Source organism: Lactuca saligna, chromosome 4 (assembly GCF_052625555.1).
Source record: "Lactuca saligna cultivar CGN05327 chromosome 4, ASM5262555v1, whole genome shotgun sequence".
Classification (NCBI taxonomy): Eukaryota; Viridiplantae; Streptophyta; class Magnoliopsida; order Asterales; family Asteraceae; genus Lactuca; species Lactuca saligna.
In genome coordinates, this window is record NC_136420.1 from 318217952 (window position 1) to 318232769 (window position 14818).

A 14818-nucleotide genomic window follows, 5' to 3' on the forward strand; every position below is an offset into this window, starting at 1 on the left:
TAGCATATTCCGTAGTAAAATAGCAACGGATTTTGATTCCATAGTAACTTTTCGTAGCTATTTATGATTTTTCTTGTAGTGAGACCAAATTCATTCCATCAAATAAAGTATTGTACATCAGAACATATAATAATACTAACTAGAAGGAATTCGGTTGCGCCTTTGGCGCTACTTTGAGTAATGTTTGGGAAAAAAAAAGCTGGAAATAATTATTTGAAAATGGCATTAAAGGTTAGTAGTATATAAATAGAATTTGTTTACATTGCAACTATCCATTACATTCCATGATAGAATGAAAAAGAAAAAGAAAAACATTTACTCAAGAAACAAAGAAAAATTAATAAAATACGAACAACGGAATGGTCCATTCCATCTGGCAACGGAATGAACAATTTCATTCCTTCCTTGATTCTATCATACCAAAAAAGATGATATACTGACTTATGCATGTATCATGGTCTCATATGCAAAATTTCAGTTTAAAGTAGCACAAAGGGATGTGAGAACCCTTCACGGAATCAATTACAATAGGCTGCCCACCAACAAATTTGAAGCCACCAACAGGGGAATTAACACCTCCTGGTAATTTAACCATTTAACATAAGTATCAATCCAATTCCTTCGATCGATTTCCAAACTAAAAACAAAATATCAATGGAATGGAATTAAATTCCATCCCATTTTTTGGCAAGGAAAATAAGGACATATTTACCTCTTTAGATTTACAATTTCATTTACTATTTAAAAAAAAAACAAAATAAATAAATAAATAAAACAGTGATTGAAAACCTAGTCACATAAAGAACCATATACAATTTTAAAATTGAATCCGAATTGGTCCAATACATTTATATGAAAGATTCATGACATAACAAATGAACATAAATCGCAATCTGGTCCGATTGATTGGTTGAGTTGGATCCAAAAAAAAAAAAAAAAAAAAAAAGTAAAAATTGAATGAATCAATGAAAGATTCATATTTATATTTGATTAAAAAGACGTATTCTGATTCATATTTCATAGGAAAATGCATTCACATAAAAGAACATGAAAAACCTAAAGAAGCCAACATAGTTAAATAGTTAAATGGTAGGTCGACCTTGGATACAACTAATTCTATGGATAGCTTCATATTCTCTTATTGCCAACCCCTATATGCTCAGTGAAGGAAGTGTGGAATTGTTTAGTTGTGTACACGATTCTGGATGTCTTCCAGAATAGAATGTTCTACATCTGTGGGTCTGAGAAAATAAGAAAAAATAAATATAACAAAATCAGAAATAATGACATATTGGTTCAGGAGTAGTGACCACTTACATCGGAATTAAAGCCGACTTGGTAACACAAAACACCAAAAAAATAAATTAAAAAAACCAATTAAAGAAATATTGAATCCCAAAGTTCAAGAAACACAAATTCATACGTGGGTCAACCAAAGCTCACACCACCTTAAACTCATAGTTCATCCAGAGGAAGTTCATGTAAAAGTTATTCTAAAGAGAAGTAAAATAATAAATATGAGCATTTCAAGATTTTGTAATATCAATAGTGTCACTAGTGCCAACACTAGGAATGCATATATTTGTCAACATATTCACTGTAAATGTAACCCAGGGTAACAACAAATTGTTACAATGAAATTATAAAAATGTCACTGAACGTTTAAAATTTAAAATAATCCTAAGAAATAACATCAACTAATTTTATGTAATTAAAAAGATATACATTAAACCAAATTCAAACAAAATTGATTTTCATGTGTCATGCATACCTGTTATGTATACCTACTGAGCTGTGTATATAAGATCATGATCATGTTTTTCAAGATAGACTGTTTCAACTCGTATGTGAATTAATATATATATATATATATATATATATATATATATATATATATATATATATATATATATATATATATATATATATATATATATATATATATATATATATATAATGACCTTTCTACATGCGGAAAGCTTATGAATCCTGAATAATATATAGTTTAGGTGTTACAGATCATGTCCGAATTGGCATACGATCACTTAAACTGATGACCTACACCATTAAACAATGTCTTAATAATACATATAATTGAGGATTAATAATTAACCACAACACGTGTCTGCTAGCTGACTCATTGCCTTTTAAATATTCTAACATTCTACCACCCGAAATAGTAACCAGAAGCTTCGATCTTAGCTTATAAACTAATGTCATCAACAACAAAAAAGGCAAGTATAATATCCGTTGAACGATAGCGTGTATCAACATATGTTAACCAAGGATTGGACACAGGCCGTTTTCAAGGAGACACCAACAACCACTATGTTTATATTATATTAGGACAGTGCTTTCTTTTAGATTTTTTGTTATCATTGAATATATGACATAATCTTTACTTAGTAGTCATCATGTAAGGAATGTTTTCTTTGATGTTTAAGTAGTAAAGACACTTGCTTAATTCCTATTGGGTAGGAAACAGTTTTTCCCACACCTGGAGGGATACAATTTGATAGATATTTCTTACCTTACATATATAAACTATAAGATAATAAGATCCCATACTAGATTTGCAAATGAAAAGGTGAGTGTCATTCGGATTGTGATATCATTAAAGGAGCACTAAATTTGCTGCGGCTAGAGGATATTTAAAGGGGGGTGTTCCGAGTGAAAGAGCAATTTGTGTCGCAAGAGTTGAGACAAAAAAAAAAAAAAAAAAAAAATTGGAAAAAAAAAAAAGAAATGGAAGGAATGATGGGGTGGAGAATGGCGGAGGAAGGGTGGAGGAAAGGACCTTGGACTCCGGCAGAAGATAAGTTGCTTATGGAGTATGTTGCATTGCACGGGGAGGGGAGATGGAGCTCCATAGCTGGTTACTCAGGTATGCTTCATGTCTTTATCATCTAAAAAAAGTTATGTGTATTCAATACCTTAAATAAAAGATCATGGGTATGCAATACACTCAAGAAAAAGATTATGAGTATGCAATAAAATCACGAAAAAGAACATGGGTATGAAATAAAATCAAGAAAAAAGATTATGGGTATGCACTACTTTCCTCGTTTGACTTCTTTTTGGTCGTTAATATTCTTAATTTTGTATTTGGCTTTTAGGATTGAAGAGGAATGGAAAGAGTTGTAGGTTACGTTGGGTGAATTACTTAAGACCCGGCCTTAAGAAAGGCCATTTATCGCCTCAAGAGGAAGGCATTATTATCGAGCTTCATGCCTTATGGGGAAACAAGTAATTTTCTCTCTCTTTCAGACACACACATAAATTAACATGTGTAACTCATTTTGCAATCTCTAAACCCTTTAATATATTTATATGTTTTGTTATGACTTATGCAGATGGTCCACAATAGCTAGGTATTTGCCAGGAAGAACAGATAATGAAATAAAGAACTATTGGAGAACTCATTTCAAGACGAAAGGAAAACCTTTGCAAAATGAGAAAAAGAGAAAGTATGAAGCTGAATTTAGCAATAGTACTCAAGAACAAGGAGTTATAGGAAGTATGCATAGTGAAACATTACATGATCAATCAGAAGATAACGATAGTGGGATGATCATTGAACCATCGCAAGCCACGCTGCAAGACACTAGAGCCATCTCATGTCCAGTGATGACTAGCGAGCAGCAGCAACAAAATCCGTGTGTCTTGGCTCAAGATGTTGCACGATGGTGGGACACAGTATCGGATGATGGCTTATGGAGTACTGGATTTTTGTGGGATCATGATCATCCAAGCGAAGCTGTGATAGAGCAATCATTTAGTTCATGTTTTTGACTCGTAAAAAAAGTTCAGATCGATCTTAGATTCTCTAAGCATGATTCATACGATAGAAATCATTTTTTTTTGCTTCTACTGTCGTAAGAAATGCATAATTTATAAGTACAATGGAATGTTTGTTATCACTGTACCTTGTTGGCATTTTTTCTTTTTCAAAAAGGTTCCGTACAATTATCATTGAAAGTGAACATGATTTATGAACTCCGTGGTTGGACTTGCTTCTTTTTCCTAACTTACTGCAATTAATCCAATGTAGGGGGGGGGGGGGGGGGGACACGGCCATAAAAGGTAGGGAGGCCAAAGTCAAAAACTTCAAAACAAAAATATATAGACAAGTTTAATTTCAGTTTGAACCTATGACATCAAATATGTTGATGCTAAGGTATGTGATTTCTAGGGAGTTTCTTGAGGGTTCTTAGGTGCTAAATTTGATTATACCTTTTGGTATAATAATTAGTTATTGCATATTGATCACATAGCTTATAGATCGGTCTTGTGTGCATGAACTTGATAGAGTGGAACAAGTTAGCCCGAGTTTTTCGTGGAACTCAAACGACAATAGTCAGACTACATCTTAATGTAAGTTAATTCCTCAACCCTCCTTTTGCGATCTATTTATGATTTTATTGTACATTCGCTTATTCAATATACATAATGATTTCAATTTTATTTATTTTCCAAATGTTTATATATTTATTCTATTGAATGAACTGAAACCCAATATCTTCTAAGACCTTTAAAAACTAATCATCCAGTGCTTCTCGTTCTTCCAACACCAATTTCCTTCATTTCACTAAACTAAAAAAAATGTCACTACCATTATGTTTTTTTACTATCTTTCTTGCAAAACCAGTCTTACAAAATTCTCCTAGTATCAATCATCTTGATAATACACATCTCTTAATCTTTTTTTCTCCATGACTTGATGATGAGATACCTCCATACTACCACTGCTCCCTCAATCCTTCATCATTGTAAAACTTATATGACCGGGAAGAATATCATTATTCTCCGAAATAATTTCATAACCTTGTATGACATCCATGAAAAATTACAACATCCTCCATTCACTATTTTGATCAATTTTCTTCAACCAAATCCCTTAAATTATGCATTGATTTCCACTCTCACTTTCATATACTATGAATTGCCATGTTCGTTATAGTGCACATGATATTTTAGTGTTCCCACTTCCTTAATCATTAGAAACCTAAGTGAGATAAGCATCTAAATCTCTCCCACCATCATTATGGAGGCACTTCATCTTTTATTTCTTAATTCATATGGACTTCTTTCTACCATGCACATATTCAAAGTTGTTGTGCGCACTTTTAGTCATGCTCATCCAACAAATAAGGAAGAAAGGAAAAAAGAACAAGTGGTCCACGAAAAAGATGAGATTACTGAGATCTCGGAGTTACTTGATTTGGATCATCCCTAAATGGTTGATTAAAAAAGGTGGAAGTTTTGGCCAGATTAAATAATTTGAGCTTATATACTTGTTTTGTTTATGTGTAGGTGCAACATTGACCCATTAATGTTGGGTGATTTTAAGCCAAAGATAACAAAAATCCCGACCAATATTCCCCTAAGCTACCCACACAAAGTCGAAACATACAACATCCAAAAAAAATATTCCATTTACCCAACTAAAACTAATGCCAACCCCATCTATCTCGTAGACAAATATTTCTAACACAACTTAGAAAACTATCCATATTTCGAGCCAAAATGTTGATACTCAAACTAAAAATAACACAATTGTACCCCATACTAAATCACCACATTATAAGTAATTAAGTATCTCACATTTTCTCCATCTTTAAGCATGTTCTCTTTATTTGAAATCATATATAATCAAGCTTCAATCTTGTTTTTAGCATTATCAGGATGTTAAGCCATAATCTACACCAATTAAGGTTAATATTGCATCAAATCCAACATTTCATATATGCATTAAAACAATTAATAAGGCTTTAACACTAAGAGTATTTCAGCTCCTATGTATGGGTGGTAATTGTTTTATGTTTCGATCGATAGGTTGTAGGTTTGCAGGATAAAAAGCTCAACATGAAAAAAAATCATATAAATATTTGTGTCATCTTTCTCAATCCAAACCTAGATAATAAAAAACAAAACATAACTCGCATAAAGGTGGAAGTTTTGGCTAGATTAAAGAATTTAAGCTTTATATACTTGTTTTGTTTGTGTGTAGGTGCAACATTGACCCATTGATTTTAAGCCCATGATAACCAAAATCCCGACCAAGATTCCCCTAAGCTACCCACACAAAGTCGAAACATACCACCTCCTAAACAAATATTCTATTTACCCAACTCAAACTGATGCCAACGCTATCCAATCTGGTAGACAGATGTTTCTAAGAGAACTTGAAAAACCACATCTATTTGATACTCAAACTAAGAATAACACAACTCTAGCCGAAACTAAATCACTACATTATAGGTAATTAAGAATCCCACATTTTCTCCGTCTTTAAGCATGTTCTCTTTATTTGAAATCATATAGGATCAAGCTTCAATATTGTTTTTGGCGTTAGAACATAAAATACTTATAGTATAAGATAATATTTGTTTTGGAACAATGTATATATTAATTTCGTTTGTCTAAGTATATATGTCTCATTTAATTTATTAACTAATTGATTATTTATTTAATAGTTTTTAAAAACTATCACCTTCATATTCAACAATGATTAAAAATTATGTTTTAGAGAACTAGATTCTTAATATAATTATACATTAAATATCTATGTTTTCTAAATAAACAAGTTTTATATACAAACAACTTTTGACTTAAACTTGGTTTAATCAAACATACTTAAGACATTATTATCTTTATTATATAAACAAAATCCATCTATTCTAATGTCATGAAATGGATTTTTGAAGGAAGTTAATATCGTTTATTTAACATATATGAATCTTATTTACGGATCTATATATTGTGATGTATGACTTCCTTGCTAATGAATGTCTAAGATTTAGCACAAACACACTTTTAGTTAAATGAGAAGGAAACGTGCTTCATATAATTCGTTTTTCGATTTCAACCCTTAATTCCTCATAACTTTACAATAATTATTGCATTCTATTAATTACTGGTTTTAAACAATGGGAGTTAACTCTTTTAGTCTATCTCTGTTAAATTTGAGAATTTAATGATACAAAATCCTTTAGGTGACTTAACACTTTGGACAAACACACTTTTTTTACTTGGTTTGGATCATCCTTAAATGGTTTACTCATAGAGGTGGAAGTTTTGGCTAGATTAAAGAATTTGAGCTTTAGATACTTGTTTTGTTTGCATGTAGGTGCAACATTGACCCATTAACATTGGTTGATTTTAAGCCCAAGATAGCCAAAATCCCGACCAAGCTTCCCCTAAGCTTCTCGCAAAAAGTCGAAACATACCACCTCTAAAACCAATATTCCATTTACCCAACTAAAAATGATGCCAACTCCATCCAATCTCCTAGACAAATATTTCTAACACAACTTGAAAACCCACCCTATTTCGAGCCAAAATGTTGACTCAAACTAAAATTAACACAATTGTGGCCCAGACTAAATCACCACATTATAAGTAATTAAGCATCCCACATTTTTTCCATCTTTAAGCATTTTCTCTTTATTTGAAATCATATAGGATCAAGCTTCAATCTTGTTTTTGGCATTCGAACATAAAATACTTATAGTGTAGAATAATATTTGTTTTGGAACAATGTATATTTTAATTTAGCTTGTCTAAATATATATGTGTCATTTAATTTATTAACTGATTATAGCCATTATAATTATATTTTATATGTTAAATCATAATTATGAAACATTTATTGAAGTTTTCAAACTTAAAGTTGAGATACAAACTAGGGGTGAGCATTTGGATCGGCCCGGACCGGATCGAACCGGACCGACTCTTGGACTAGACCGGTTATGGAGAATTCTGTGGACCATGGACCGGACCGGATGAGTCGTGTCCGTGTCCGGGTCCAGGTCCGGGTTTTCCGGTTTTTGGACCCGTTTGGACCGGTACAACTTTAATTGCATAGAGTATATGTAATCTAAATTGATGTATAATATTATAACTTGCAAAATTAATATGTTTCCGTTTCATGCCTAACTAATATACATTGATGTATAATATTATAACTTGCAATTTGCAAAAAATAAATTTCCAAATAAAAAAAACTAACATATAAATCAAGTTCACCAACAAAAGTTAAACAATTTTAAGACAAACATATAAAAGTATTACCGTAACAACAAAAATCATAATTTAAACTTTAAAATCAATCAAACTAACAAACTTCATAAACTAATAATCTAATCTTCCACTAGCCTCTTCCCCATATCATTATCATCCATATTTTTTTCTCTATATAAACACAAATGAAAATGTTGTTAGTATTTAATAAAAAGTAATACTTGTATAAAAAAAGAATAAAAATTGTAATTTTTTTACCCAAAGCTATATCATCATCGTTCAAGATGTCATCAACGTTGTCAACTATCGGATTTGTAGACTTTATCACCCAATCTTGGGTGCATAACAAAGCTTCAACTACCAATGTCGATATACTAGTCTGATACTTACTTACAACTCTACCACATGTGCTAAACGCGGACTCGGAATTATAGTATAAAATAATACTAAAAAGCTGAAATATTTCAGCTTTGATAGCTCTACTTTGAAGGATTGTAACTCAGTGAATAAAAGACCAAAATAAACAAAATTATAGTCTAAATTCATCTACAAACTGTAAACTAAGTGTTGGAAAAAACCGGAGGTCAATCCGATTTAAAACGAATGAGTTATTGGTGTTTAAAAAACATCACAGATTACAAAATCTTGCTGAAAAGCTGAATTTTTTCAGCTTTGATAGCTCTACTTTGAAGGATTGTAACTCAGTGAATATGATACAAAAATAAACAAAATTATAGTCTAAACTCATCTACAAACTGTAAACTAAATGTTGGAAAAGATCTCTGGTCAATCCGACTTAAAAGGAATGAGTTATGGGTGTTTAAAAAATGTCACAGATTACAAAATCTTGCTGAAAAGCTGATTTTTTTCAGCTTTGATAGCTCTACTTTGAAGGATCGTAACGCGGTGAATATAATACCAAAATAAACAAAATTATAGTCTAAATTCATCTACAAACTGTAAACTAAGTGTTGGAAAAAACCGCATATCAATCCGACATAAAATGAATGAGTTATTAGTGTTTAAAAAACATCACAAAAATCTTAATCGTGTCAAACCGGTTCTAAACCTGGTAAAAACCGGACCGAACCGGGAAAAAAACCGGACCGGACTGGAGAGAAATCTGAGAACCGAGAACCGGCCCGGGGGTCCAAAAAAACAGTCCGGTCCGGTTCACTGGTCCGGTCCGGTCCGGTCCACCGGTCCAAATGCTCACCCTTAATACAAACCAATAGAACCATCTAAAGCCATAGAGATAATAAAGGATGATCTAAAACTTAACAGATATGGTTTACTTTCTAATTGCACAAAATTATCGTCCTGTATTCCTTTTGGGATTATACCTTAATCAATATCACTTTCACTTTGAATACAAACACCAACTAATAAGTAGATGAAACACTTTATAAGATTTAGTATGGAAACGCTTCATCCTTATCTTACTTAATGGTTTGAGGATTTGAAGCCTATGTTGGATTAAAACTTCTAAACCCAAAATCTACTAACACAGACTTTTATAATACTTTAAAGTGTTGTTCATACAAACCCACCAAGAATAAGTCTCTTATTCCTCTGAAAGTTGAGTTAACAGAAAACAAGATTCTAATGACAAAGCAAGTGGGTGACACATGGAACTTGAAGCATCTCAAAAACCATAGCTCTATCTAAAAACAGTTGACAGTAGTTTCAACAAGAAATTGTTGAACATGAATAACAACTATTCATAAGCACAAATAGTTTGTATATATGGTAGAAATCGTATATGACTTGAGAAATATGGAATCTCTCAATAATGAGTTGTTGATCGTTTCTAGCAAATCCATTAACTACCAAATTGCTATATTAGATCTTAAATCTGGTTAATGACTAAGATTCATGAATGATAAGATGTAATCCATGTATAATAATCAAGTATGGGTTTGATTAACCTTCCTCTCCATAGTAAAGTTGGAAGGAGTAAGTAATTTTTTGAAGGAATTATACATAGATATTTATACACATTTAAAAAAGACTTATTATAAAGGGATTTTTTCATACTCATGTCATTAACTATGATATTTATCATACTCATTCCATTGACTATGATCAAACCTTTTAACAGTAGTTATGATTAGATAAGCAAGGATATTATTTACCATAACTACATATTCTTAATATAAGATATGCCAAATAGATTTCAAGAAGAATTGTGTTTCTTAATAAACATGTAACGACCTAATTTTCAAAAGATTTTGTTTTTCATTTTTGATTAACTAAAATAATTTCCACAAACCATGAAATCCCAAAAACAAATGTTTTCAAAATTCATATCAAGTATAATTTTATTTCAAATCATCCGAGAGTCCCGTAAAAACGCCTGTGAGAGAGTGCACGCCACACCATCAAGCCTTGCCCTAGCCCTTGAGCTCAGATGTACCTAAAACAAATGCATAAACTGTAAGCTAATGCTTAGTGAGTTCCCCAGAGCATACCCCACACACAATACACATAACACATATCACATTAGCTATAAAAGCTACATAAATCATATAAGCCATGCATACAACATAAAAGGAAGCCATGGAAACCCTCCAGGTTCTTACACCTAGTGTCACTGGAACCCCCACGTGGTCTTCTTACCTGTCATGGGAACCCCCACATGGTCTTCCTACCAAGAAAATATATTACAAACTATTCATGCAAATATTCTAGGATACCATGGAAACCCTCCAAGGTTTTTTACCGAATGCCACGGGAACCCCCACACGGTCTTAGTCTACTGCCATGGGAACCCCTCGAGTTCTTCCATGCAAATGTCATACTCACATAACGCATAATCAATCGACAATCCACATATCATAAAATAGGCCGGCCTTGGTGCCTTAAAGCCATTGGTATAGTGAGAAGACTCACCTCTTGAATGTTGAACTGATAAGCTAAGATCAGATATATCCCACGCACTGATCCTCCTCAACTGCCTATAATCAACATGTGATTAACTTGTCATAATCTCATAAATACTCTCAAACTCAACCCTGGTCAACCTTGGTCAAAGTCAAGGTCAACAGTCAATGTTGACCTCAACTCGTCAAGTGCATCCAGCAACTCATCGAGTTCCTTCCGAGTCCATTCCATTGAATCTTGAGTCAACTCACCGAGTCACCTTAATGACTCGTCGAGTTCATCAAATGTCCAGAAAACCTAAAGTCCATTCAGACCAAAATCCCAATCCTTCACTGCACTTAATCAGAACTTAAAAACGGGCAAACCCTATCTCGAATCGTTCAGTCAACTTAGGGACTCGACGAGTTCCTTCAACCACTTTTATGTCCAACCCTTTTCAGTAGGATCTAAGGTCCCAAACTTCATATCCAACCTCCGCTAGTGCAGATACCACGTAAAGTTGCAAACTTTACGTGCATGCAAGGCCTAACAAGGCTAAAACATCATAACTAAGCTTCCTACAAGATTTTAGTGCACGGAAAGGGCCTAAGCTAGATAAAGTGAGCAACTTTATGGCATTGGGGACCTAGAGAGGTCCAAATTTGGAACCATATCATTGTGATAAGTGCATATCCGAGTATGGCCTTATTTTGCACCCAAAAGTGATCATATCCTTCCATGAAATGAGACTAAGAAAAAATAGATCAAGGTGGTAACTTTTTACCACTAAATGGATGCACACACACACACAAGGAAGCTCAATTATATGGCTAGGATTTCTTTTTGCGATGTAAAGATGATGAGGGAGGTTACAAGCGAGCCATAGATCCTTTAAATAGGATACAAACCCCTGAATATTAGGGTTTCTCTCTACAGAGCCTACTTGTCGAGTCGGAGCCTTCCGACTCGTTGAGTAGGATTCAAACCCTACATCCTCCTAATAGCCTCTACCTGACAAGTCAGAGTTCTGCAACTCGTCAAGTCCATGCATAAATCCTAAAATATTACATAATTTAAACAATACCTAGAACAGACATTAAAAATCTCCCCCACTTGAACTAGAGTTAATCCTTGAAGTCTGTTGGCCCAAATAATTCTGGGTAGTGATCTCACATCTCGTCCTCTGGCTCCCATGTCCATTCGGAGCCCCTGCGGTGCTACCATTGCACCTTCACCAGCGTCACTTCCTTGTTTCGAAGAACCTTGTTCTTCCTATGTAATATCGCAACATGCCTCTCAATGTAGTTCAAGCTCTCATCCACCTGAATGTCATCCAGAGAAATGAATGTGGCCTTGTCGGTGACACATTTCCGAAATGATGGCACATGGAAGGTGTTGTGAATCTAGTTGAGCTCATTCGAGAGCTCCAAATGATAGGCCACCTTGCTTACTCGGGCTGAAATATTGAATAGGACAATATATCGTTGCCCTAGCTTGCCCCTCTTTTGAAACCTGATGACTCCCTTCCATGGAGACACCTTTAGTAACACATAATCCCCCACTTGGAACTCGATATCCGATTTCCGCTGGTTAGCGTAGCTCTTCTGTCGATTTTGTGCGACTCGTAGTCTGTCACACACCTGCTAAATTAACCCAATCATCTTGAGCACCACCTCGGTGATCCCTATAACCCGATTCCATACCTCGCCCCAATAAACAGGAGTCCTACATCTCCAACCATACAACATCTTAAACGTGGGTCGGTCAATACTAGCATGGTAATTGTTGTTATATGAAAACTATGTCAAAGGGAGGTATGTATCCCAACTCCCTCCAAAATCCAACACGTATGCCCGAAGGATATCCTTAAGTGTCCGGATCATTCATTCACTCTGGACATCTGTATGGGGGTATTATGTCGTGCTAAAATGCAACTGAGTGCCTAGTTCCTCATGGAACTTCTTCCAGAACCTAGACGTAAATAGAACATGTCTATCTGAGATTACCGATACTGGAACCCCAGGTCTAGCCACCACTTCTCGTACATAAATATCCGCCAGCTTCTCCACGGATATACTCTTAGAGATGGAAAAAAAGTGGGCACTCTTTGTCAGCCTGTCTGCGATCACCCATATGGCATCCATACCCCTCGATGTCCTTGGTAACTTCGTGATGAAGTCCATAGTGATCTCTTCACATTTCCACATGGGAATAGGTAGCGACTGAACCTTGTCATCCTTCATGCAAGTCAAGCACCACTCCATAAACCAAGCAATATCCCGCTTCATGCAGGGCCACCAGTAACTCAACCTTAAGTCCCTATACATTTTTGTAGCCCGTGGATATATCGAGAACTTGGACTTGTGTGCCTCCTCTAATATCTTCTATCTCACTCCTCCAGTCACTGGTACCCACACCCAGCCACATTGTGTCAGAAGGCCTCGGCTATCCCGAACAAACAAGGGATACTGACCCCGAATCCACTCTATCTTCCAGTTCTCTTTCTTCACACCCTCGACTTGTGCCTCTTTGATCATATCCAACAATAGAGAGATCACCGTCATCCTCAAACAAACGTTCCCAATTGGGGAACCGGCCGCCTTGCGGCACAAAGCATCGGCCACCACGTTGGCCTTCCCCGTGTGGTACAAGATCTCACAATCATAGCCTTTCAGCATGTCCCACCACCTCCTCTATTGCATGTTGATGTTCTGTTGATCCATTAAATACTTTAAACTCATGTGATCAGTATAAATCGTGCACCACACTCCATACAAGTAGTGCCTCCAAATCTTGAGGGAAAACACCACTACCTCCAATTTCAGGTCGTGAGTGGGGTAATTCACCTCATGAGGCTTCAACTGCCTCGAGGCGTAGGCTATCACATGCCCCCTCTACATCAGTACCACATCTAACCTTGAGATCGATGCATCACAGTACACTACCAAATGTCAAGTACCTCAGGTAGTATGAGGATAGGAGCCTCACATAATCTCTGTCTCAGGGTCTCGAAAGCAAACTGCTGATCTGGCCCCTACCGAAATGTCACATTCTTCTCGGTCAAGCGGGTCAAAGGCATGACGATCTTGGAGAAATCCTGGATGAATCTCCGTTAGTACACTGCTAAACCCAAGAAGCTATGAATCTCTGATGCGTTCTTCGGTATTTCCCACGGCATCACTGCCTCAACCTTGGCCGGATCTAGCGAAATGACCTCCTGGTTGATGATGTGTCCCAAAAACTGTACCTCATGCAGCCAAAAACCACACTTTAAGAACTTGACATAGAGCTTTTCCATTCTTAGTGTCTCCAATACCTCCCTCAGGTGCTTCTCATGCTGCCCCTTGGTCTTAGAATAGACCAAGATATCATCAATGAAAACGATCACCAATCGATTCAACATCGGTCTACACCCTCTGTTCATGAGATCCATGAACGCCGTTAGGGAATTAGTGAGCCCAAAAGGCATCACCACAAACTCATAGTGCGTATACCGAGTCCTAAATGTTGTCTTTGGTATATCCTCATCACTAATCCTCATCTGATGGTATCCCGACCAAAGATCAATCTTGGAAAACCATGATGCACCCTGCAACTGGTCGAACAAATGAACAATCCTCGGTAATGGATAATGGTTTTTCACTGTTAGCTTATTCAGCTCTCGATATCAATGCACACCTTGTGTGATCAATCCTTCTTTTTCACGAACAGGATTGGAGCTCCCCATGGGGAACTACTCAGACGAATAAACCCTTAGTATAGCAGCTCTTAAAGCTGCGTAGATAGCTCATGCATCTCGGGCGGTGCTATCCAGTACGGTGCCTTTGCTATCGGAGCCACACATGGCACCACATCAATACAAACTCCACTTGCCTCTCCGGAGGCACTCCCAGTAACTCCTCGAGAAAGACATCCTGAAAACTCCTGTACAACT

General features: G+C 35.6%; 1 pseudogene; it reads left to right on the plus strand.

The window, feature by feature from the left end:
* Positions 1 to 2757: 2757 nt before the first annotated feature.
* Positions 2758 to 3792, plus strand: LOC145040892 (transcription factor MYB59 pseudogene; annotated as a pseudogene).
* The last annotated feature ends 11026 nt before the right edge of the window (positions 3793 to 14818 follow it).